A 23,307-nucleotide genomic window follows, 5' to 3' on the forward strand; every position below is an offset into this window, starting at 1 on the left:
AGTTTTGTCACTGTTGTGTATCAACACGATCCCATTAGTATAATCAGGAACGATGATTAGTCTTATTTTTAATTTATACATTCTTATACAATTAGAATTTCCACGAAAGGTAGATTCCAAGCCAGATCGATGCTGTCCAGAAAAGGCAAGAGTCCCACATCTGGGACGGTAATACCGCGCTGAAGGTACTATGAACCTAAACAATGAAATAACATCAAACAATGACTAAATAGTCGAAGGGTCGTACGTGGCTTACAGGACGGATTTGTTCTCCGTTGTTATAATCAGGTTTAACCCATATACAATGCTCAGCTGGCTACCATATGTGGACGTTGGTCTGTCTGGACTGTAGGTCACCTAATGTTTAGCTTTAAGACATATCTAGACGCTCCCACTTCCTTCATATGTACAAAATTACAATTCTCACAACTAACATTTCCGGTATAAATTCTTGACCAATCCTAAATTCCCACCACTCACAATAATCGACTAATCAGCAAACTTTTACACCCTCCACGTTTACAAAAATTTCCCAAACCCTTTCTTTGATGATTACCAAAAACTCGGTACACGCCAAGACCTCAAACCAACAACAATGTCATGTATCAACCAAATATCTAAACCCAACTGACTATGAAGTCAAGTAGTTATCAATGTAATAAGCAAATAATCAACAACTATATCCTCAATGAATTAGCCTCACTCCACCAAAGTGTCCTGCGGAACGATGGCATGTGAAATCTGGTCGAAACATGTATAACGAAACGAGTTGACACGCTGGTGACGAAGTGCCATTCAGGAAAAGGCGGAGGAGTCCATTAGGCATTTGGAAGTGTGATTGGAGAGTTGTCAGTGAGATCGAACGCCTCCTGTCCTCGACGCACGAAACCCAGGTGGCTGCGATCGTCCGAGAGAGTCTCACAGATATGTTCGAAGGTCGTCCTTGATGTATGGACCAGCAGTTTGGCGAGATGTGGTTTCCCGTGAGCTTCGGTGGCTCGTCTGTGGACTCTGGTGGCTACGGTACCAGGACGGTACATTCGGCCGCGGTCAAGCCAGTCGTCCACTCATTTGCGACCCCTTGTTCTCTGCACCACCCTCGCCTCGCCTCGCCTCTTCACCGACACACGTCCCCCAGTGCCACCAGCAGTTCCCTCTTTTTCATCCGCCACCAGCAACCCGATGCGGTCGCTGTCAACCCGCGTTGAAGTGGTATAATGAAGTGCTGCAGTAAAATACGAATTATATTCACCGGTCAAAACACTCTGACGACTGCCCTCCACCTCTGCCTCATCCTACTCTCTTTTATTCGCCCAGACTGTACGCTGCCTCGCTGCAAAATCCCATATCACACTTCTGAAATATTGATCACGACACATAGTTTACGGTGACTACCCGAAGCATGGTGTCGCAAATGAATTGGACAGTACCACCTCACGAATTTGAATTACGACAAAATTGATGTTCCTTGTTCGAGGCTCAGACCTTTGCTACGATTCTGGTATTCAAGGTAAGAACGTACGTTCGATTCGGTGACGTTTAAATCGTCACTTCGTCATGAAGGTTCACTAAGTTTCACTATTTTCTTTTCGAAGAGATTCGAACTACTCTGGACTCACAAACCTTGAACCCTAGTCACTCTTCCCTTGAATTAGTTCATGACTGACCGTTCCAAAGTTGAATATCGATGGTTCTTTCCCATTACCAACATTCGATATTCAGCCTTCTTAACTAATAAAAAGAAACTATAGACATTTGGTACGTGAACTGCGCTAACATGGCTTGAGGATGAAATTTTTGACACAGAGGTTAATGGTTCCAAATGTGTTTTTAATGCCTTCCGCCCGCGAAGCTTAATCATTACCGTGTTAGCTCGGCTCATTTTTCGACGCCTTGACCCTGATCGTGGGTAATAGTCCGCACCTATAATACATATAACATAAGTAGCCACAAAGATTTAGTGGCTCTAAAATCGAGCCGATAAATGGAGTAACGAGAGGGATCGAGGCGTCTGGCATCCCCCTCTCTCTCTCTGGTTTAATTAAGAGCCTCGGTCTCTTCGTCGTCAATCCTTGGGACAGGTTATGAGTCTGGGTGATCGCGAACGGCGGAAAGACCAATAGCGACGTAGCTACGGCAGTAATAAGAGTAAACGAGGTATAATATCGCGGCTCAGTCACACGCAGCTTGAACTTCGACTTCTGAGCTCTTTCGAAGTACACCAGGGCCATTGGATGCGCAGAGGTACATCCTGGCAAATTGAACCACGGCAGAGGATTACGCCTTTAACGGCAGGACACCGCGATCGAGGATTTTTTCGGGATCCGAAAAATTGACGAGACCCCGGGTTGATACTTCGAAAGACTTATCTCCGCACCCTCTCGCGCTATCCGGTATTATCCCCAATTAGCAGGAAAACCCTACGTGCGCCGGTTGTCAACGAGCCGGCAAATTCTCGCCCTCGTAAAGACCTTTCGCGATAATCACGCGCCCCGTCGAAACTTGGCTGATACTCGTATAATAAGACTCGGCTAATTATGACGAAACGCGTAATCACGCCGCGTGCGTTTTACCAGAGCGTCTGCATGCGGTGGCCTGGATTCCGGAAGAAACCGGCTTTTACGGTGTGGTTATTTGGCTCCGGTAGGTACGTTCAGTTACACTTAACCACTCTATTTGCATGCTTCTCTTCAACTAAGAGCCAACAGAGCTTTCAGCGAAGCTATTCGAGCTCCTGAAGTCCGCCCCGCTTTGAGAACCGGCAGACGGATTTCTCCGTGCAACGGTCACGTTTTGGAATCGAATTAGGGGGAGAGGAGCCGAGGTGACATCAAAACGCAGAGGCGGTTTAGACAGCGGGAACCACGAGGGATGAACGCGCCGAGTCACATCCTGTCAATTACTGGAAAATTACATTTTAGGGCTTAAAAGGAATGTACTCAAACTCCTCGTTCTCTGTGGGATATACATTTCCCGACTCTTCACGAATTTCTCATTTTTCATACATCCTAACCTTTATACCCTATTTTGTACCAAAGGAGGCCGACACCCGCCCTAAAGAATGGTTTGAGCTTGACGCGTCACGCTTCTTATTCGGCACTTCGTTTTTTAATGACGAGTCTGTTTGAAGAGTGAAATTGCCAAACGATTCTCCTACCCGACCGTCGAACGTCCAATAATTTTGGAACCGATCGAATGCTAATCCGGTATTGATCGAAGGGTCGGAATACTCCCGTATGTAAATTTTCAGGTGAAAATTTTTCAGACCGCACGTTCAGAATATATTCTAAAAAGATAAGAAATGCCTCGGGAACCGAGGGCGGAAAGTCTGAGAAAAAAAAAATTCATCCCCTCCGAACGATAAAACAGTTGCCACTGTTTTTCCTAGAACCTTAGCAATTATGTAAAATCTGCAAAGATATTGTGGTCTTAAATTTGTAATTTCTTTTTTCCCGTGTAGGGCTTTCAAAAATTTTCAACTTCACATAAATTTATTCGACGGATTAAAATTTGAAAACGTAACTGTTACGTGAGTATTGGAAGTGGACTACCTCGGAGCTTTCAATATTGAAACAGAGCTTTCACGTGCGAGGGGCTAATTAAGGTCGCGCTAATGACAGACGACACTGATTGGTCGACGCGGTAGAACTTTGATACGGACAATTGGCTCGTATTATTAGCGCCTGTTATCTAACTAACGAACTAAATCAACCCCTCGCCACTCATCGATAGTCGGTGCAGGGTACATCGGATAGCTCTACCCAATATCGAGGACCAGAATTTTTGGCCTGTATTGCATATTTCACCATTTATCACGCAGAGAGACATAGCCGCTTGATCAAAGCCCGCGACAGGCTCGTGAAATTATTCGTTCGATGACGGGGGTGTGTGTAGCTCATAAGACGGTTGATAAGATATATTCTGACAATAAGAAGAATCTATAATTATATTCAACGGTTTTAGATCCTGCGATGGCCAAAGAAACGAAATGATAAAAAAGGAACATTTTTTCCGCTTTCGATAATAAAAAAAAAAAAAAATACCGTTCATTTAGATATAATAGTATCTATAAACGAAGGTTGAGAAAAAAATTATCTGCATATTGAGTAATCTGTTTGATGTAAACAATCTGCAATTATCTCCGTTGTTTGAACTATTGATTAGGAATATTCTTCATAGAACTCAAACGATTTTGACGAGGATAAAATCTATGGCACGATATTCAGGTAAATCCAAGTTCTTAGGATCATTTCTAATATCAAAGCGATCACCGATTAAATATCGAGTTTCTTCGTCCTAAAACCGATTTGTAAAGAGTTCTGATTGTCATAAAAAAAAAAAAAAAAATTTACAACACGATGGTGTTGCCAGAAATAAAGAATGCGTGCTCTCGAACTAATAGAGAAATCGAAATTTCATTTCATTCATGGTTCGCGGACCTGAAGAGAATGTACTAAAAAATTACGTCCTATTTCGGTTTTATATCGTACCAAAAGCGTAAAACGAAATACCCCCCCCCCCCCCCCCCCCCCCCATCAATAACGAATCCCCACTTGACAATTTTTCGCGAAGCGGCCAGATTTGCCTACTTTGATTTATTCCGTGCGGCGGCACGAGTCGAGATGAAATCGGCCCTTAAATCCGTTTAGGCAGGCGTTCAAAATCATCGAAGATGATTAAGGCTCGGCGTGACGCCTCGTCCTCTCTACGCTCGAGACACTCTTGGCAGAGGGGGTTGAAAGGTTAATGCAGTTATGCCGTCGCTGAGCCCGAGTCCAGCCACCCCCACCCCCACCCCAACCCCCGTCCCCCCTGCGGGCGGCTCTGTCAACGGAGACGCGGCGAGGGCGTTTTAGTAAAATGGTCGGGAAATCTAATTATCAGCTATAGGTGCGGCTTAATGAATTGAGCCGCGTTATCTACTGGCTGCTTTCCATTTTCCCTCTGTATTTATTGTTAGTCATATATTATACATATGTATATGTATATCTCTTACTCTCGGGTATTGTATTGTTTTCATGCATATTTTACATTTTCAGACTCTAATTGTGTGTCCCGTTTTCACTCGATTCTGATTATCCGTGACAATAACTGCGGTGACGTTTTTTTTTTTGTTTTTTTCCTAAGCTCTGCAGGTTCGTTAGAACTTTTCACTTTTTTATTCACGGAATATGAACGGTTTGTTGCAGGTGACAAGCCATATTCGATAATGAAAACTTACTTAGTGTACAATATGAAATTTAAGGCTGAATTATAGATGACTTGAAGTTATGAACTTCAAGCTAAGGTGGATGGATATAGCAATTAAAATGAAGTTGAAACGGTTGAATGACAGTTGAGTTGAACTGAGATCGAGAGTGCAAGAATGAAATTTAGACTGAAGAATAAACTAATAAAAAGTAAGATGAACAGCGGTGAATTTGGAGTTGAAGCTAACTCAGTCAAGCCGAGCACAATTAATCAAAGTTTTCGTCGAAAATAAATCAATCGTGGGGTACAAACAATGCAGAGACGCAAACAAATCGATACCTCATTATTTTCCATTTAGTAATTTCTCGCATCCAAAAAATGGTCTAGAAACTTGAATAATGCTTGCCAAAAATGATTCAATTCTTCCGTTTTCCGTTGCTTCAAAAGTATGAGATGTTTCCAATATTCGGTTCTTGGCAATTGATTATTAATGAGGTTAAGGATTACAATATTAAGAGAAAAAGAATCTAAATCAGAATTCTTAAATTCACAGTATTCACTTCGCGACATTATATTCTACGTAAACGAACCAAAAAAAAATTGAAACATATTACTTTGTCACAGCTTGTATAATTTCACCAGATTTTGAAGGCCTTTACATTTACGTAGCTCTCAGCGGAAAACGAGGTGCGCTTCCTTTATAGTGAACGCGAAAAACAGTTTAACCATTTATACGTCTGCATTATACTTACCGCAGTTTCGATGGTTAGTTGCAGGGAGAATGCCAAAGTCGCTCGAGTTCTCGGCTGACAAGGCAGAACCACGATGCGGAGAAAAAATAAAGTAATGCGAATGAAAACTGGCCAGCAAAACACCTTTCGGCAGAAAATAAAGCACCACATCCATTCCGCCTCGTTAGTGAGTTTCGCTGTAATTTCACAAAGTCGAGAACGATACACACTCGGTTCTCTTGAATCCTAGTCAGGCTTTCATCCGGCTTCCATGGACTCGGTATTGTTTTCACCGGCGGAATATAATATTGAGGAGATTTTCAAAAAATTTTACCTCCAACGCACCTCGTAGACAGTATATATCTATTTGTTCCAAGGGTAGAATAAAGAGTTTACCTGACTGGATGAACAATGGTGCAAATTATGGCATCGAGGTTTTTTAAGGTTCACCATTTTTCCAATTTCTTTAATTAAAGCTGTGTGACATTCATGATCCGGAAATAATAAAGGACAAGTCCTGATGTATCAATTTAAAACAGGACTGCTAGTCCTTTGAAAATCTCTCCCCTCGGGTAAAAATAAAGTGGAGCAGCGTCTGGATCAAATTCCGTGACCGAATGATGGATCTTCGAATAGTAACTGAAAGAAATAAGAAATTGACAATTTTTGTGGCACATTTTTCTTCGAATATTTGATTCGTTGGGAAAAATTTGGTTCATCAGACTTCCTGGAAATTGAAATACAGTTTCATGAAAATTATCTCCGAGTGTGAAAACTCGTTAAATTTTGCGACAAGAAGTTCATGAATTATTAATGGCAAATGCTACATTTTTCCTGGTATTTATTTAAATTTTATTTAAAAATTGGCGACCTACGTCTTCTTGAATCCAGCTTACAAACATTTGTTGAGATGTATATTACGCAGATGCACATGCTTACATGTTGAGAAATGGTATGAATCAAACAAGTAATCGCGATAACAAAACTTTCAAACACCAAAAAAAAAAAAAAAAAAGAACGTGTCTTTCAGCGAAACGATTGTTATTTGAAAACCACTCTTTCTCACGCTGACAAATCCAACACTGTAAAACTGGTTCCGTATTTAATACCATCTTGATATTCCAGTGATCATGGGCGAGGCAATTGATGCGTGAGGCGAAATTAAATAAAGTCCGAGAGGTTCGATGAGAGGTTTTGAGCACTCGCGAGGAGCGCTGTTTTCGCGACAATACGCGATGCTGGAAACTCCTGAAATCCTACTGTCGACATGCAGCGTCAACCGACCACAGAATAGACAAACTCCTGCAGACGCAGACGCCTGAAATTTGAATTCATATCCGCGTATGATTCGCCAACGGAATGGCGTCGAGAGCGACGGTCAGAGTTTCCTGGGTGCGTCGAGTTCCAAACGGAACGTGTATTGTCCGCATTAGTGTATCGGTGGAGATATACGTATGTAACCGCGGTAAACTGTTTGACGATAATTCGCTCGGAAAGTTATTTTGCGTCACGTCGACCGAAACGGTACCGATTTGTCGAGTCTCGGTATCCCCGATGCAAAATATTCCACGTTTCACTCCAACGTGGTTACAGTTTTTTTCGCTCTGTTGATTATTTTTATATCCATTTTTTTTTTTTTTTCACTCATCTTACTCGGTTTTGTTTTTCATTTATTTCTCGTGGTTCACGACGGTCGTTTCATTCCGTACCTTATCTAACTTGAGGCCAACCTTGTGTAGGAAAGGCTTGTGCGTTGGTTTATAGTTTGTAAATTAGTTCGGAGTTGATTTAGAGTCATTTGTGAATGTTTGATTGATAAAAAATAAGTTCGAGTTTGATAAACAGCGCTTTTTCCACGGGATTGTCGCGAAAAGAGAGGAAAAGGCATTCGGTAAAAGATATTGGAGAAATTGACACGTTTTGTGAATAATAAATTAAGTTATTTAATCACCGTTCGTATAATTGTGTACCCGAGTTCCGGCTTGGCTTAGATACAAATATTGTCACATCTCCAGAATTACCGATCTAATTGTAATGAAATAAAGCCTAAAGCCTGGCCAGATGTTGTGGCTATCTACCGAAAAAAAAAAGGATTGAAATCGATTTAATGGATTTGGAGTTACGAACGAAAATACGCGTTAGAATGAATGAAGAAGAGATAACCGCAAAAACTCTGTTCTCACGCGTACATTAACGTATATTTCGTCATACTGGACACACTTTTGACGAATTTTTACGATGGTTAAACAACGACTACCAGGCGATTTGCGTTTGTTTAAAAGCCATTTGCCGGGACCCTGTTAGGTACCGCAGGATTGATTAATTCATGTATGATTGTATAAAAATTCTCCGTACTACAAAACGTTCCACTCTGATAAAGTGAAAAACAATTCGAACTCCACAACGCAATTCACTATACACATGTACTCGTGAATTTATAGATAGATGCACACGAGTAAACGAACAAATTTTTGACGATCGATCAAATCCAGTAACTACTTGATTCGCGTACGACTCAAGAGGTACGTTCTTGGACACATGACTAAAGAAACTGGCATGAGCTGTAAAAAATACTGACGATTTTCTGTGAACTGCATTCAGTTATTCCGGCCGATAACATTTTATTCCTCTGATCCCGGTCTCCGTGGAAATGGGACGCAGAGATTGATGATGAGGACATCGCGCTGGGGCTTTTCTCTTGTGTAATAATACGGAGGCTGCAGAGAGCAAACTGATTTAAGGAGTCGGTCTTGGAGGAGTCGAGAAACTGGATTAAGTCGTAGCCAAACGCTGTGAAACATTTTGCATTATTGTTTTGGCAGATGTATGTGTAGGTATGTGAGGATGGGTAGTCGGCAGTAGTCGCGTGGTACGAACTCTTGGACAGGATCCAGACTATAATCCCATTTCCTAAATATATCCACTTTGTCCACCGCTGCACCCAGTCTAGTACCATCACCCCCCGTTGCTCTCTAATAAATTCACCTCTGCGACTCGATTCTTTGCAAACAACGCATTAAGCGAATCTGGCTCACGCAAGAATGAACGCCTCAGTTAACCGAACCTCCCGTTTTGGCACTGTGCAGAGGCTTTATGCACTCTCACGGCTAAAGAGTTCGATGAAACAAGCTCTATTCACGATTCACGTTCTTCACGTGAAGGCATTTTTACTTTTCGTATTTTTAGACGACAGCATCTCTCGGATGAAAAATTTTATTTTACACTATTCAATGGATCTGATGTGCGACGAATGAAATTTGCAAATTGTCAGAATTTCCGGTTGTGAATTGACAACGATCTCAACTCCAAAATCATTGATACTAACAATAAGTATGAATTTTATGTATAAATCTTCCCGAAATTTGAGACGCAAACTTATCTGACTGTCATTTGGTTCTTACGGTGACACGTGAAAAAAAGACTTGGACTTTACCGGGTGAATATAAGTTTTCACATGTTCTCGAATCGCAGCCATCAAATTTCAAAAGCATCTCGAATTTTCATCCTATGAAATATTACGATGCTTTTTGGTCCGCATTTTGACAATTTATTCAAATATTTTCAATCGGAATTGGAAATCAGGTTTGAAATACGAAAATTGAATTCCACGAGCTCGAATGCCAGAAAAGAATAACAAGCTTAATTATATAATCGCGATTCGTCGAGTATTATTTGACGATCTCGAAGTAATAAATCAGGAAATTCTTCGTCAGCGTGATTCGCAATGGAATTTCCGTAGCTTTTCATATTCGGTTGATATCTTTACAGAAACAAAGGAGCGTGTAGCGTGATAAATTGAACGTGTCCGCTCGGGCGGCTGAGTGTCTAATATAAACCGCTCGGTTTCTCGATCTAGGACTGTGAATTTAATTACAATTAATAATCTCCGGGCTCAGCGTCCCATAAACGATCCGCCGGCGAGGTGAGACGAGAGAGACGAACCTTGGGAACCAACTCAACGCCCCGGATTATTCCTCGGTTCCTCTTCCCTCGTGAATTCATCCTGCAGGACTGGATGGATACGCCCGCTGCAAGAGACGAACACAGACTACCCTGCGGGAACCACCCTCTTCAATTTCAACCCCTGATTTCACTCTCTTTCCCGCCATCCCTATTATTTACCCATTTCTCCGACGCTTTTTCTCCCGTTTATACTCACGAGTTGTTTTTCGTGAATTTTTCCTTACACTCGTATGATCAAATTTAATGGTTCAATCGTTTCGAAATACAGCGAATCTCTATAATATTTTAGTCAAAAAAATTTATTTCTCGTGTTTTTTCAGAGTGCGCAAAAATTAATTCTCTACATAAAATCCGGCGATACAGGAACGAATTTCTATTACAGATTCCAGTATTTATAGATCAGTTTAGTCAGTGTTTTCACACTGAGAATAAGTTGAATAAAACAGCGTGATGAATTTCTAATTTTAAACAATTGGTCAATTTTATTTACGTTTCTATCGAAGTCGCAGCATGCAGCGATTTTTGAAAAATCTGCAAAACAAGTTGTACACTTCGTAAATATGCTTTGAAAAAGACAAAAGCTTTAAAGATCCACGACTTTTACGCTACATTAATCATTTCTGGAACTCCAAAGTTTGCATGTCCTTGGAAGAAAAAATTGAATTTTTATAATAAATTAAGCAAAAAAAAAAAAATCAATCTGTGGCAAATTCTACGTGTGCCAATTTCTCACTGTTGTTTCTCTTTCTTCCTCTTCCTCCGCATGTTCGTTTTCTTTATTTCACTCAGCCTTGTATTTTAGATTCCAGAACAAAGCATCGCCATAAGTACGACGTAAGTGTACTTGTTTTGATCCTCTTTCCTCTCCCGCTGACTGGAAACCTCTGTTCGATTCGTTGGACCGTAGGTAATGCGACAACCGAAGTGGTTCCTACTCCACAGGTCTATGTTCAGTTCACATTGTGCAAGCTCTCCTCAAATCAGGGACACGTGAAGGGAAGGGGCAACATAAGAGGGACGAAATTATTTCTCAAGTGGTTTAAAAATTGAGTGAACGGCTTTCAATCGGCAGTCCCGCGAAAGTCGAATACCAAGGGTGAAAGAACAACGGAAAGAGGAAATGGAGAAGAAGGATAAGACCGAATTTCTTCCTTATCAGCAATAACCGCCGCTGCACCCATTAGCACAAGTGCGTTGATCAATTAACGCGATTGAATTTTAGCGCCTAAATGCACGCCCGTCCAATGAGAGGCATAGTTTAATTAGCTAAAACATTCGAAACCAGCTTCCACCCTGTTTCAGTATTCCACGATTTCACGCCGAGTTTTTCAGCCCCCTTGACCACCGACTCCGAATCGAGGGAGCCTAGAAGAGAGAGAGAGAGTGAGAGAGAGAGAAAGAAAAAAATGTATAAAAAAAAATTGGAAGATATAACATGCTGGAAAAAAGCACGGACACCGTCACACGCACACACGGCACAGCAGGGTGGACGGAAACAAATTACAACGGGGTTTAACCGGCACTTTGGGATTAAGCTGAGGTCAGACGGTAACGACGGAATAATAGCGACGGATGAATCATAGGATTCAGTTTCCCTTCGTAGGGCCTTTCTCGAAGTCCCCGTTTATTTTCCTGTTACATTCACTCCCGTGAAAAGCTATAGGTGAAAGTTACGTGTGTACAATACGCACACGTAGACGAGGGAGGTACGAATGGTTCGCAGTCCGACACGACCAGGGCAAATAACCAGGAATGAACTAAAATTAGCCGCACTATAAGCTGACTGGAGAGTATTAACGACGTTCGCCGGAAGTCAGCGGCTCTTAACGTCGACGTCCTTACCGCAGCGTGATTATATATGTATGCTTACGTATACCGTGATTCAGGCCTTGCACGCCACGATTGCTTTCGCGATGGTGAAAAGAGGGTGTTGATGATTCTCAGGGCGAACTGATTGAATGATAAAATCTGCCTCGCTATTCTTCCAAGCTTTTTACCGACTCGGCTATTTCGTCGGCTGACCACCTTGAGCTTTCTTCGTAATTTTTAGGCCTTGGTAAGGAGCTGCAAAGAAGCTTTTCAATTTGCATGAATTTATGTTGGAAACAATTGAACACAAAACAATTCTCATTTGAATAGTTTAAGCTTTTCGATACAATTTTAATTGTTATACAACATCGGCCAATGTGTGTTTCTTTATTCCTGTCCAATGGAAATTAACCCGCAGCTCTTGTTTCAATTCCAGTCAATTGTTATCGACGACCTGCAGCGTAAATTCTACAGAAAAATTCTTTGGTTGTTCGATGATACGAATATTTGATCTATTGTTTTAATCATCCTGACTTTAAATCCGTCTGTGTTTCTTTTTTTTTATTTTACGGGTCGTCGCCGAAAGTTTTCCGAGCAACCGATTTGAAGAAAACTCTTCACGTGTCGAGGCCCGAACTCGGGAACTTACAGAGATGGAATTGCGGGACCATATACGCCGTTTGCTGCGGGATTATAAACAATAAATTATACAGTGAATAATAAAAGGCGTTATGAAGTGCATGAAGCATTATGAGAAGATTTATAGTCACGATATACCTAGCATAGACATGATGGAAGAGAAAAAGCCAGTTTGACACAAGCGTTCAGCAAGTTTATCGCCGTCTTGGCTGTGCCGAGTCGCACTTTAGCCGAGCCCTACGCGGATCGTTATCGCCGGTTAAAACGGTTCCTGGAAAATCAACCGCGCACTCATGTATTCATGAAATGATAAAATGGAAATATGGATGGGTAGAAGAAGGGCCGTCGATACGGGCGTCTCAAATAAGTTCCCGGTAGACGAAAGTATTGTCATAAATTTTCCCGTAAACCAGATTTGACTACCCAATGAAATAACACGTTTTTACCTCTCGTCTAGCTCTCGCTTATTGGACGGTGATAATCTTGACAAGTGGAAATAAACTCGCATGAAATCTTTCACCGGCTGCGGTACCATTCGTTCGTTTTTCATTTCATTTTTAGCGTTCGTTAACCCTGAGGTCAAATTTCATGTCGAGTTCAAGTTCCAGAGTAGGAAATTTTTTCGACTGCAGAAAAAAGTCGATATTTAGGTTACTTTTGATCAACTCGCGGGACAATGATTGGCCAGTTTCAATGAGATTATTCATTCAAACTTTTATTAGCCGCGTCTGGAGTGGAATAAAGGACAGTTTTCGAATGTTGAAATGGCAAACATGAAGCGAAACAAAAAAACCAAGCATGCTTCGAATGCGGAGAACTACAGAGTCCGATATCTTGACGAAGAGCTGGAGAGGCACGAGTGGCACGAATGGCGAGATAGAGAAATACAAAAGTCCGTGAGTAGGGGATGAGACAAGGCCCGTAAGAAAAGGGAAAATAAAACAAGAAGGAAGGAAGGAAATAAAGAGGGGCTTAAAGAAAAGCCAAAGAGAAAGGTTCGGACTCTTGGGAAAGGTTATCGAGGCACAAGAAAAAAGTAAGAAGAAGGAGAAGAAAAGCGCAAATTGGTTTAACGCATCCCGACCTCTCTTCCCGAGACTCTCGTGCCTGTTTCATATCGCCAACGAAATGTGCAGTACCTGCAGATATGCGGTTGAAAATTCTCCGCGGAAGTTTGAAGGAGGAGGGGGTGAAATTTTTTTCGCTGCAAGTCATAACGAGGCCGACGAATAATCGGGTCGAAAATAGCCAATAACATTTTTCATCAAGTCCAACCTGGGAATAGCGCTTTCATCGGTATGACTGAACGCAGAGGCAATCAAATTATATTCCCAATGCAATCAAGTTTATTAGAAAAAAGGAAGAAAAGAATGTGAAAAAAAAGAGAGCGGAAAAAAAATTGGAAGAACAAAAAGTAGAGAGAATATGAAACAGTGCAGAAACAGAGTATAATTCAGATCCGCGATGTTAAATCCATTGTCCGAGCTGGAACCAGAAGCGTTGATATTTTCACATTTACACTTGCAGTTTTCCTTCCTTCGGCTGCAGTTACGTTCCATTTTCCTCTTTCCTTGGTACTTTCTACTTAATTACTTTGAAGATGAGAGTCTCTCCTCTTCACCCTTTTTGTTTCCCTCAATTTTTTACCGTTTTTTTTTTAATTCTCTTTTTGCGCGCGCATATATACACATATATATGTTATATATGTATATAAATATATATATATACATACACCTTGGTTTTAATCGAGTCGTTCAAAGTTACTGCGGTGAACGCTGGCGCGGCTGAAACGGCTCAACTCCAGTTTATGTTGCTTTAATTTTACACCATCCGAAGTCTGGGATTACGATCACGCGTATTTCCATCTTTGGACATTTTATTTCACTGTACTTTAGCTACGGAGCCGTACAATTAAAACGTCCAAATTACCAAGCCCTAGCTTTGCTTTCTTCCGCGCCTTCGTCAGAGCGTCAGCCCTTTGCGATAATTCGTAGAATTATATATCACTTTCTCAATATCGGAACTTAAACTTGAAAGGTAATCGCACCGGCAAAGAGAAGAAAAATTAATTCAATCGTTCTTCGAGCAATTACTTATACACGGTACTCGGTGCTGTTAATTGATGCAGAATTTATGCTAATATTCGGCGAACTGATGTAAAAAAAAAAAAAAATCCATCAGAATCTTAAATTCAGGAATCAATGAGCATTTGTTCGAATATCGTGATTCAATATTTATTAAACTGGAAATTTGACTTGACCATGTCTTTTGTTCTAGTTCCGAAATAACGGTTCTAGTTTGAAATCACTGTAACATTAACCTAATCAACTTCAACCTGATGAAACTTGATGGTGAATTATTTAAAAATACATATCAAATGTATGGTAGATATTCCAAATCGTGTGCAGAGAACTTCTCATAAAAATTTGCGCATATTCAAAGTGATGACAGCAAACAGCGAGTAATATTCTAAATTTTGACAAACCAAGTAATGAAAAATCTAACAATATGGTAAAAAATACCAAGGCCGTATTTATGTTTGTCAAGTACCCAAATTTTTTTCAACTGTATTACAGTTAGAGAAAATCTTCGACAATATATGTAAACGATGTTTCCACTCAGGGTTCGATTTCTGAGGTTGTCTAGCTATCTTTCAGAAAACACGACTAATCCAATATCGTACATACTTCGCGTCAGCGTAAATTTTATCTTTCGAGTTCGGTATAACGGGTTAATAATTCAAAAGTTCACCAAGTCCCTCTCTATCCGTTGCACCTTCCTTTCTCTATCCCATACACATTTGTACAGCGGCGGATGTCAAGTACTGGACTAATGGAAAGGTCCTCCTCCATAAGCCCGCCTCTGAGGGTCCAACGAATAGCGCAATAAAGCCTCCCTGATTATGATTAACAAGAATATACATTAGCGGGGGTATAATTAAATTACCGGTGGCCCGCGCTCAGATGGCCTGACCACTGTAAGGCGTTACGACACCGGGGCATCGGGCATTAATTAATGTCGTTTAAAAACATCAGTAAGTACCGGGTAAGGGAATAGAGACAAATTCGAAGTGATTAGTAAGGCTTAGGTGTGATTTTTGGTGTCGTAACGGATCGTTAGTCGGGGCGGGGAGATTTTTTTTAAATCCTGTGTGACTCGTCAATGGTGTCGAAGGTGGGATATCTGTGCGACGCTACGTAAAACGTCACCTGGACTGACACGCTTGTTTTTAGTTTTAAGTGGTGCCCTGATAATCAAAACCACTAGGCTTTTAGCGGTAATGGACGAGTAGACGAGGAGACGACTAGACACGTCTGCCAAACCAGAAGCCGGAGTGTTCCTCTACCTATCCTATCTATACTCCGCACTGACAACTGTGCTGTAACTAGATTATTATCGACGATGCAGCTTCTGCTATCGTGTCAGTTTACCCAAAGAGCTTTCGACCTAGTCCTAAATTTCATACGTGCTTTTTTCGAATGAATTCAAGGAATCTCAAAGGTTCAAAATGTTGACGGATCAGTCTCGTCGTTGGCTTTCGAAACACTTCGGACCCATTACATTTCTCAATACAGTGATGATTTCGAATATTTAACGAAGCCAATTCAAGCATTAAAAGTCATGCGTTTAAGCAAACGAATGTATGTACTCGGAATAAGAAGAAAAAAAAAATTCAGTCTTTCAGTGGCTCCACGGATTCAAAAAACTGTGAGACTGAATGAATTGATAAAACTTGAAGGGTCCTCAAAACGTGGTTATTGACTCGCCTAAAGTCATTCGGTGAAATAACCGCATTAGTGAAAGTAAGTGAAAATCACTTCGAACGACTTAAGGCGAACTGACGCGACTTTATTTACCGCAACTCGAATTTCGTAGAAATTTACACAAGCTAATCGAAACGACTTCGTATGGCTTCAAGTCAACTCGCATGACTCAAAGTGATTTGAAGTAAGTTGAATTTGATTTTTCACCAGTTCAAATTTTTGCAGGTATTGAAGATTAAGCTTTTTGATACCGTTCCAATTTTCACCGCATTTATCTATCATTTTTCTTTTCCTGACCTCGGTAGAGCAAAAGCTTTCCTCATGCTTCTTGACCAGATTCATTTGCATCGACGCTAACGAGATAAAAGCTTTCATTTGATGCGGGATATTATTACATTGATCGTTTGGATCAATAACATTAAGCTGTTCAATTTCTATATGATTTTTGTTTATTCGTGTTCATATCTGACAACCGTCTTATCGTTATTCATTCATTAGTCGTTCGTCAGAGCTTTCAAACAACTTATTTGCAATTCTATTTACGTAACCAATCTTCTGTTTTTGGCAGCGCTTTTTTACGCCATTGTGTTTCTATTTGCGTACCGAATGTGATTTTCTAACGATTCTCAACGTGGTTCTTTCTACGTTTATTGTGAGCTCTTATCTCTTTCATCTCACCTCTATGTACATTTCAGAGCTTTTACCACTTGTTACCACTGCTGTTATCAATGTTTATGACGGATATATTTTTATATGTACTCATCTATTCCTGCATCACAGCTAACGTCGTTTTTTCTCTTCTCTCATCGGCATCTCAGCGATATTGTATGATCTGAATTCGCTCCTCCGCATCAAAGCATATCGACGATTCGATTTCATTCCATCTGCACGCCGTGGTTTCATCACCGCATTTATACTCTTGTCATTTGTACATTCACCAAGTACTCGCGTTCGCAGTGTCTCTCATTTTTTCCTGTTTTCATGTCAAAGCCGTCACGTCATTTACAGTCAATAACATTGTTCGTTTCAACCTATTTCTCAAATAGCATCCTCGTCTCTTTTATTCTTTATTTTCTACCCACGTGCGTCAGAGCTTTATTATCAGACTTTTAGTGCGCTCGTGACAGGCATCGTGAGTTTCCTATCCGTTCTTATTATTGAATGTATTAATAAAAATGGTAGTACAGTTTTGAATGCTTAAAAAAAATCGGGATGCCAGTTTCTTTGACGATCGCACATAGCTTGGTATGTCCAGCTACGTAAAGCCCCCGGATCCATGCGATGGTCAACATGACCGAGAGGCAGGCGCCACCGTTTGAGTCGCGGCTTTGAAAGTGCAGCTCACGCAAGGGGGGTAAAAGAATGTGGCAAATTTTCGCAATACGTTTCGTTCGCCGTCGCTGACAGGGGTTGGTTAGTTTTTACCTTCCGCGTCCGTGTCGGCGGATCCACGCACGGCGAACCCGCACCTCGACTTCTCGAACCAGCAGCCAGCTTTTAGGAACTTCAAAGAGTCGCGGCGAGGGTGTGGGAAGCGGCTCGAACCACGGCCATCGAACCTTCGAACCTCGGAGCCTTCCTACGTCGTCTGCAAGGAGGAGGGCGTCTCGCCGATTCGCCTCACCCCTTGACCCGGCGCCCTTGAAGGGCTGACATTGCAGCAAAGGAAGGCGGGGAGAACCGAGCTTGCAGCTGCATCAATTGCATTGTTGCTTTCTGGGGGAAGAATATATATATATATTAATGGGAAAAGCTCGCAGCTTCTCTCATTCGCACCACCAATTCCCACGGAATGGAGTTGCTTTATCATGGCTCCATTTTACCCATTTTTCTTCATTTGACTTCTTCTTTTCGTTTCGATCAAACAACGCGAAAGCCCGTCCACTCACTTTCCGAGGGACTAGCAGATTGCGATTGATATTTTTTCTGAGGCAGTGCGCAAAATCCGATTTTACATAACCAAATGAAATCATTTTTATAATGTAACTAGACACTCGGATTCTCAGACGATCTGCAGGATTGTAGCTTGCGGATTCTCGTTCAACTGTATCAGCCTTGGACTCATGGATTGTCCAGAGTATAAATATTGATCCGGCGCCACGTACTTCAGACTGAAGCGTACCGACAGTCCTCTTATATGTTATTTCTGACCGAGGCGAGTCAAGGGCGGTATCCAGACGGTATAAACCGAATATGAGAGGGATATTCCATGATCGCATCGTCGACACAAAGACCCGCGTAAGCGGTATAACCAACTGTGCAGTCCTTCCTTCTTGGCAGTCCCTTAATTCCTAGCCTTCTCCTTCGACTCAAGATTGTACTTGATATTCGTACTGCAGCTCTCAAGTCACATCCATCATTGAACTGACAAATTATATCTAACGAACTTCGAATAGATCGATGTCAGCAGTACTACTAATAAATCGTTGAATTTTCATACTAAACAGAAATATCACTAAATTGATACTAAATTTGCAACCAACGAACTTGATCTATTCCAAATGCAATGCCTTCGACAAATTTTTTCTTTTTTTCGTCCCTGGAAAGAGGACGCGCGTAAGAAATTAAAGCCACAATTGGTACCTGGAAAGTGGCGATCGTTATCCGACGAAGTATCTCTCAGTTTTGTCTCCAGTGTGAAAAATATCGCTCCTCCTGAAACATGTTCCCGTCGAACCTGCGATTCGGTTCGGGATCGAGGAGGCGGCGGACGAGCCGGATGAGTTGGCGAAGCGTTTTGCCCGGCCAGCAAAAGACGCTTCGCTGGTCGGACTGTGGACTGCAGTTTGCTTCACCGGTTCAATTAACGAACCGAGAGATGGGAGGCGGCCGGAGCAGCCTCCTTCGTTAAGGACCAAGAAGGACCGAGAAGGACCGTCAGGACCAAGGAAACCGCTAATACGCCTCGGCTCAGGCCGGATTAAGCCGAGATTATCGCCGGACTTGAAGCCTGAGCTCTTCCTCGATCCGTCAGGCCGTTGGTCAGCCTCTACGTCCGCTTGCTTAGACGGAGACGGTGATCCTCTAGTCCACTTCGATTACCGCCAGTTCGACTCCATTTAGCTTCCGCGATACCGTTCTCCTCTGCACTTTGCGTTCTCGCCAGCAGTGCGCTCTTTGAACGTTATTACGGCTTCGTTTTTGTACTCTCTCTCTCTCTCTCTCTCTCTCTCTTTCAAACCATTTTTCCTCGACAACAGATGAAGTGTGCTGCGTTAAGTTACGAGGCAGAAGCCGTCCTTCAAAATCGCATCGATCCAAGTCCTTGGGTTTAGGATTTGAATAGTCTGAAACAGTTTTCGAAAAGATGTTTCAGTAATTATTTACACGTATGAATTATTCCTGCTGGAATTATTTGGCTACTAGAAATTTCGGTGTTTATGAGAAACTTTAATTTTCGGTTGTTCACTTGTGATTCTATGGCGAAATATAGTAAACCTCTGCCGTAATCAAAAGTCTGATAATTCGATGTAAATCTACTTTTTACGTTTACATGTTCTTGGAACTCGTTTCATTACAGTCATTCTGTATTTTTAAATAGAAAGCTTGCAAGCTCATCTCTTCGAGTTATCACGTGCTTTGATAAATTTTTAAATCGAGAACTCCGATAAAGATAAATTGATTCGCGTGCGATGCTGACATACCTACAATTTTCCTTAACTAATAGATGATGGAAACAACAGCTAGCATCGTTTTCTGGCTGAGTTGAGTTGACATAACCTATACATACGGACGTACGCGAATAAGTGGCTGTTGCTCTCGCGAACAATTAAACCGCCTACGCCCCCTGACTCACTTATCAATTACGCTTGGTGCAGCTGGTGCTTAGCCCCATTCACATCAATTTTATGGACATTATTTATCGCCACTTCCATGCGACCGTGCCTGCAATTGGCTCACCATAAACCACGTGAAAACGATTAACGTTTTCCGAAAATCCAACTGGCCAAGGAACGACGTTGCAGAAGCGTGAAGCACCTCCGGAAAGATTAATTGAAATCAAATCCTTTGCACCGAGGGAAAAAATTTTGTCGCAATGACCAGAATTCCGTCTTGCCAATAAAATTTCAGGGTCAACGGACATCCGACTAAACATTATCTTCGCGCAACCAAAAAGTTCTGTTGATTTTTTAATGCACGAGTGAAGTTTAGCTGGAGTAGTACTATCAAGTCTCATACCATATGAGAGTATGAAGCCCACAGTGATCGAACTTATATAGTATACATCGAAATGTTTCATGCTGATGAAGTTGACTGTCGAACCGACCGAGGTACCTTTTTTCCGTCGCAAAGAACAACCTTCTCCGCATTCGGATGGCAGATATCGGCAAGTGGCAATTAGTGATAATTCTGGTAAAGCTAGAATCGGATCCCCGTGAATACAGGTCTGGGATTATTTCGAATCTGTTAAGCTGACTCCGTTTAAATCGAAGAGGTTCAGGTTGTAGAGTCGATTACGTAACGCCCTCCATCTCGTCGTTGCAATATTCTCTACAAGCCAGAACGTACCAGAAACCTCTCCACCTATCAGCTACTATCTACGACTGACCTTCCGAAATACCCGCCTCGGTGCTTCGACTGTAGTTAAACCCAAGCACCTCTTCGACGTCTTTGAGGAGAAACGTTCGCATTACAGTCTAGGGATGAGCCCACTACAGATTCCATTGACGCGATCCGATGCCCACTCCTACTCCGATTGATTGCGACATCTCTCCACGAGCCGATGCAACGAATTCCAACCACATTTACGACTCGGAATACCTTATAATTCATAGCCTGGATAAGATCGGGAATATATTGTCACGTTTTTGGTCATTCTTGTGATTTGGAGACAGGAATCGTTCCTACATTTTTTCTCAACTTGTCGGTTGGTAAATAAAAAATCCGATACATGATACATTCGTTACAAGTTACACGTGATAAACTTATACGATTAAGCATAAAATACATTATTGTTGTCCAAAATCCAACTCGTGATCTAACTATTTGTAAAGATTCAATTTACGGTTATTTGACCTACTTTTCATCGGAATCAAACCCAAGAAGTATATTTTTTGACATAACTTGAACAGTTTCGGTTACAATTTTCAAAATTTCATTTGATCAAGCCTAAATTTGAACCCTTTGTTGACCTGACTATACACCCCAATAAATTGTAAATCCTTGAATTTTGGAATACTATTTTCAATACAGTCAAGGATTTAAATGAAACTTGAAAATTTAGGACTCATTCGCCCTTTTTTATACGTACGTAAAGAGGTGTACGACAGGGAAAGGCAGTAGTTCAATTATGTACTGAGATTTTTCTAGGGTCTTTACCGTGCATTGACGAACGAATTGAAGGATACGAATGAAAGTACAGCAAATGGGTACAAATGTCTATTCGTTCCGAAAGAGTCCCTCGCGACTTCCGAACAGTCTCCATTTCTCCATTTCATTTCTCGATCCTGATTATACGGTGAAATTGAACTACTCAAATGTAATTAGAGTGAATCAAGGTTCAGCCGATTTTATCGGAAATCTTTTTACCGTACATCTCTTTTACCTCTTCTAATTTTTCATTCGATTCACCTTGTACATATACCCGATATGCCTCGTATTGTCGTGCTCTCCAATGGATCTAGAGATGATATAAAGGGGACATGAAAGAGATTAGTAACGAATAATCTGATAACCCATAGAGGCTAGACTCTAGAGAACTGGACCCAGGAAGTGATTCCCCGGCTTGTGCACGGAAGTAATAGCCAACCTCTACTCTTTTGTAGTACTTATACTAATACCTCTTTAGAAGAACGAAGCTAAGTACAGATCATATACCTGCTTTAACAGTAACCATGGAAACCATTTTGATATCCAATAATTAATCCTCACAACGTTGGCAACTCGATTGCTCTTTCTTTCCTTCGCTCGATCTTGCTTCAATGTATTCCGATTTGATACTTCGGTACTGAGTATCTCCGAATTTTCCATTACGACGATTACGAATGTATTCGGTGAAAAGGAGAACAAGACACGAACCGATGGTTCAGTACGTAGTCTGACATGACGATCATTATACTGTGCCTAATGGTTCCCTGTCCAATAGCTTATTTTCGCGTAGGTCCTACGGCTGGTTTTCCGGTAAGAGTATTTCTCTTCGAAGATCTCGAAGTATGTGAATCGTGGGACCGGATATAACTGGCCTACCAACACAAGACCATTACTTTTTCTCGAAAGCATCGGAAATGATCATTCATCTCGTTCAAAAGTTTCTCTGCACAGACGTTTCGACGCGCCATATACCATTGCAGTTTCTCCGCGATAGATCGAAGCTCAGTTCTTGGTTGTTTTCAACTCACCCTGATGCCAAACTAGGCAGGTATCGTATAACTTCAGAACCAAGTCTCGCGCTTTTTCATCAACCAACACGATACGTGTCTCACTTTTATACCAGTATCTCTCTTACACTTTTGGCGAAGTGGAAGATTTTGAGAACGCTCATATTCGAACCAACTCGAAATAGTTTTTTGTTTTTTTTTTTTTTTCGGAAAGAAAGAAGTAAACAAATTTAAACTGATTGCGAGAGAGAATAAGACTCTTGAACAAGACGGGATAAGATATGAAAATGAAACTCTCACACCTTGCAGAATAAAAAAAAAAAATAAAAAATAAAAAATGAAAGAATCGATGCAAAAGCAAGAAGGGCAAAAAAAAAAAAGCAAGACGTATTATCCGCGATAAATCCAGTTATTACAGGGGAAAACTTTCCTCTTTCTCTAATATTTATCCGTCATTTTCTTTGGCTAAAGTTCTGGCACGATCTGTGATCGCCCTATTAGGATCATTCATTATTTTGTTTCACGGGGGGGAAAAAGTTGGATCATCGACTCTCGGGTTTTCCGTTGGATGCCGAGGGAGGATATCCGGACATGTCTCCCCCGACTCTCAGGGCACTACTACATCCACCTCTCTCGTCCTCGTCGTTGTTATTGATACTCCATAGCAAAAGTTTTCCATTCTCTCGCTGTAGGCGAGATCCGTTGTCAACCATACGGATAAAAACATATTTGCCCTTAGTCACCGAGTGCGCAAACATACGACTGATATACTCACACACACAGTCAAATGTCTACAAACTTATCGTACAGGCTCATTTCTCATTTACTTCTCGCCAACTGTTTTTCCCGGCCATATTCCGCCTCCCAAAACTTTACCACTGAAAGACATCGCTC

General features: G+C 41.5%; 1 protein-coding gene across 3 annotated transcripts in view; it reads left to right on the top strand.

Moving 5' to 3' along the window:
- Sema2a (Semaphorin 2a) overlaps nt 1-23,307 on the top strand; it is a 418,382-nt gene that overhangs the window by 101,444 nt on the left and 293,631 nt on the right. The gene's annotated exons all lie outside the window — the stretch shown is intronic.

This window comes from Neodiprion pinetum, chromosome 5 (assembly GCF_021155775.2).
Source record: "Neodiprion pinetum isolate iyNeoPine1 chromosome 5, iyNeoPine1.2, whole genome shotgun sequence".
Lineage (NCBI taxonomy): Eukaryota > Metazoa > Arthropoda > Insecta > Hymenoptera > Diprionidae > Neodiprion > Neodiprion pinetum.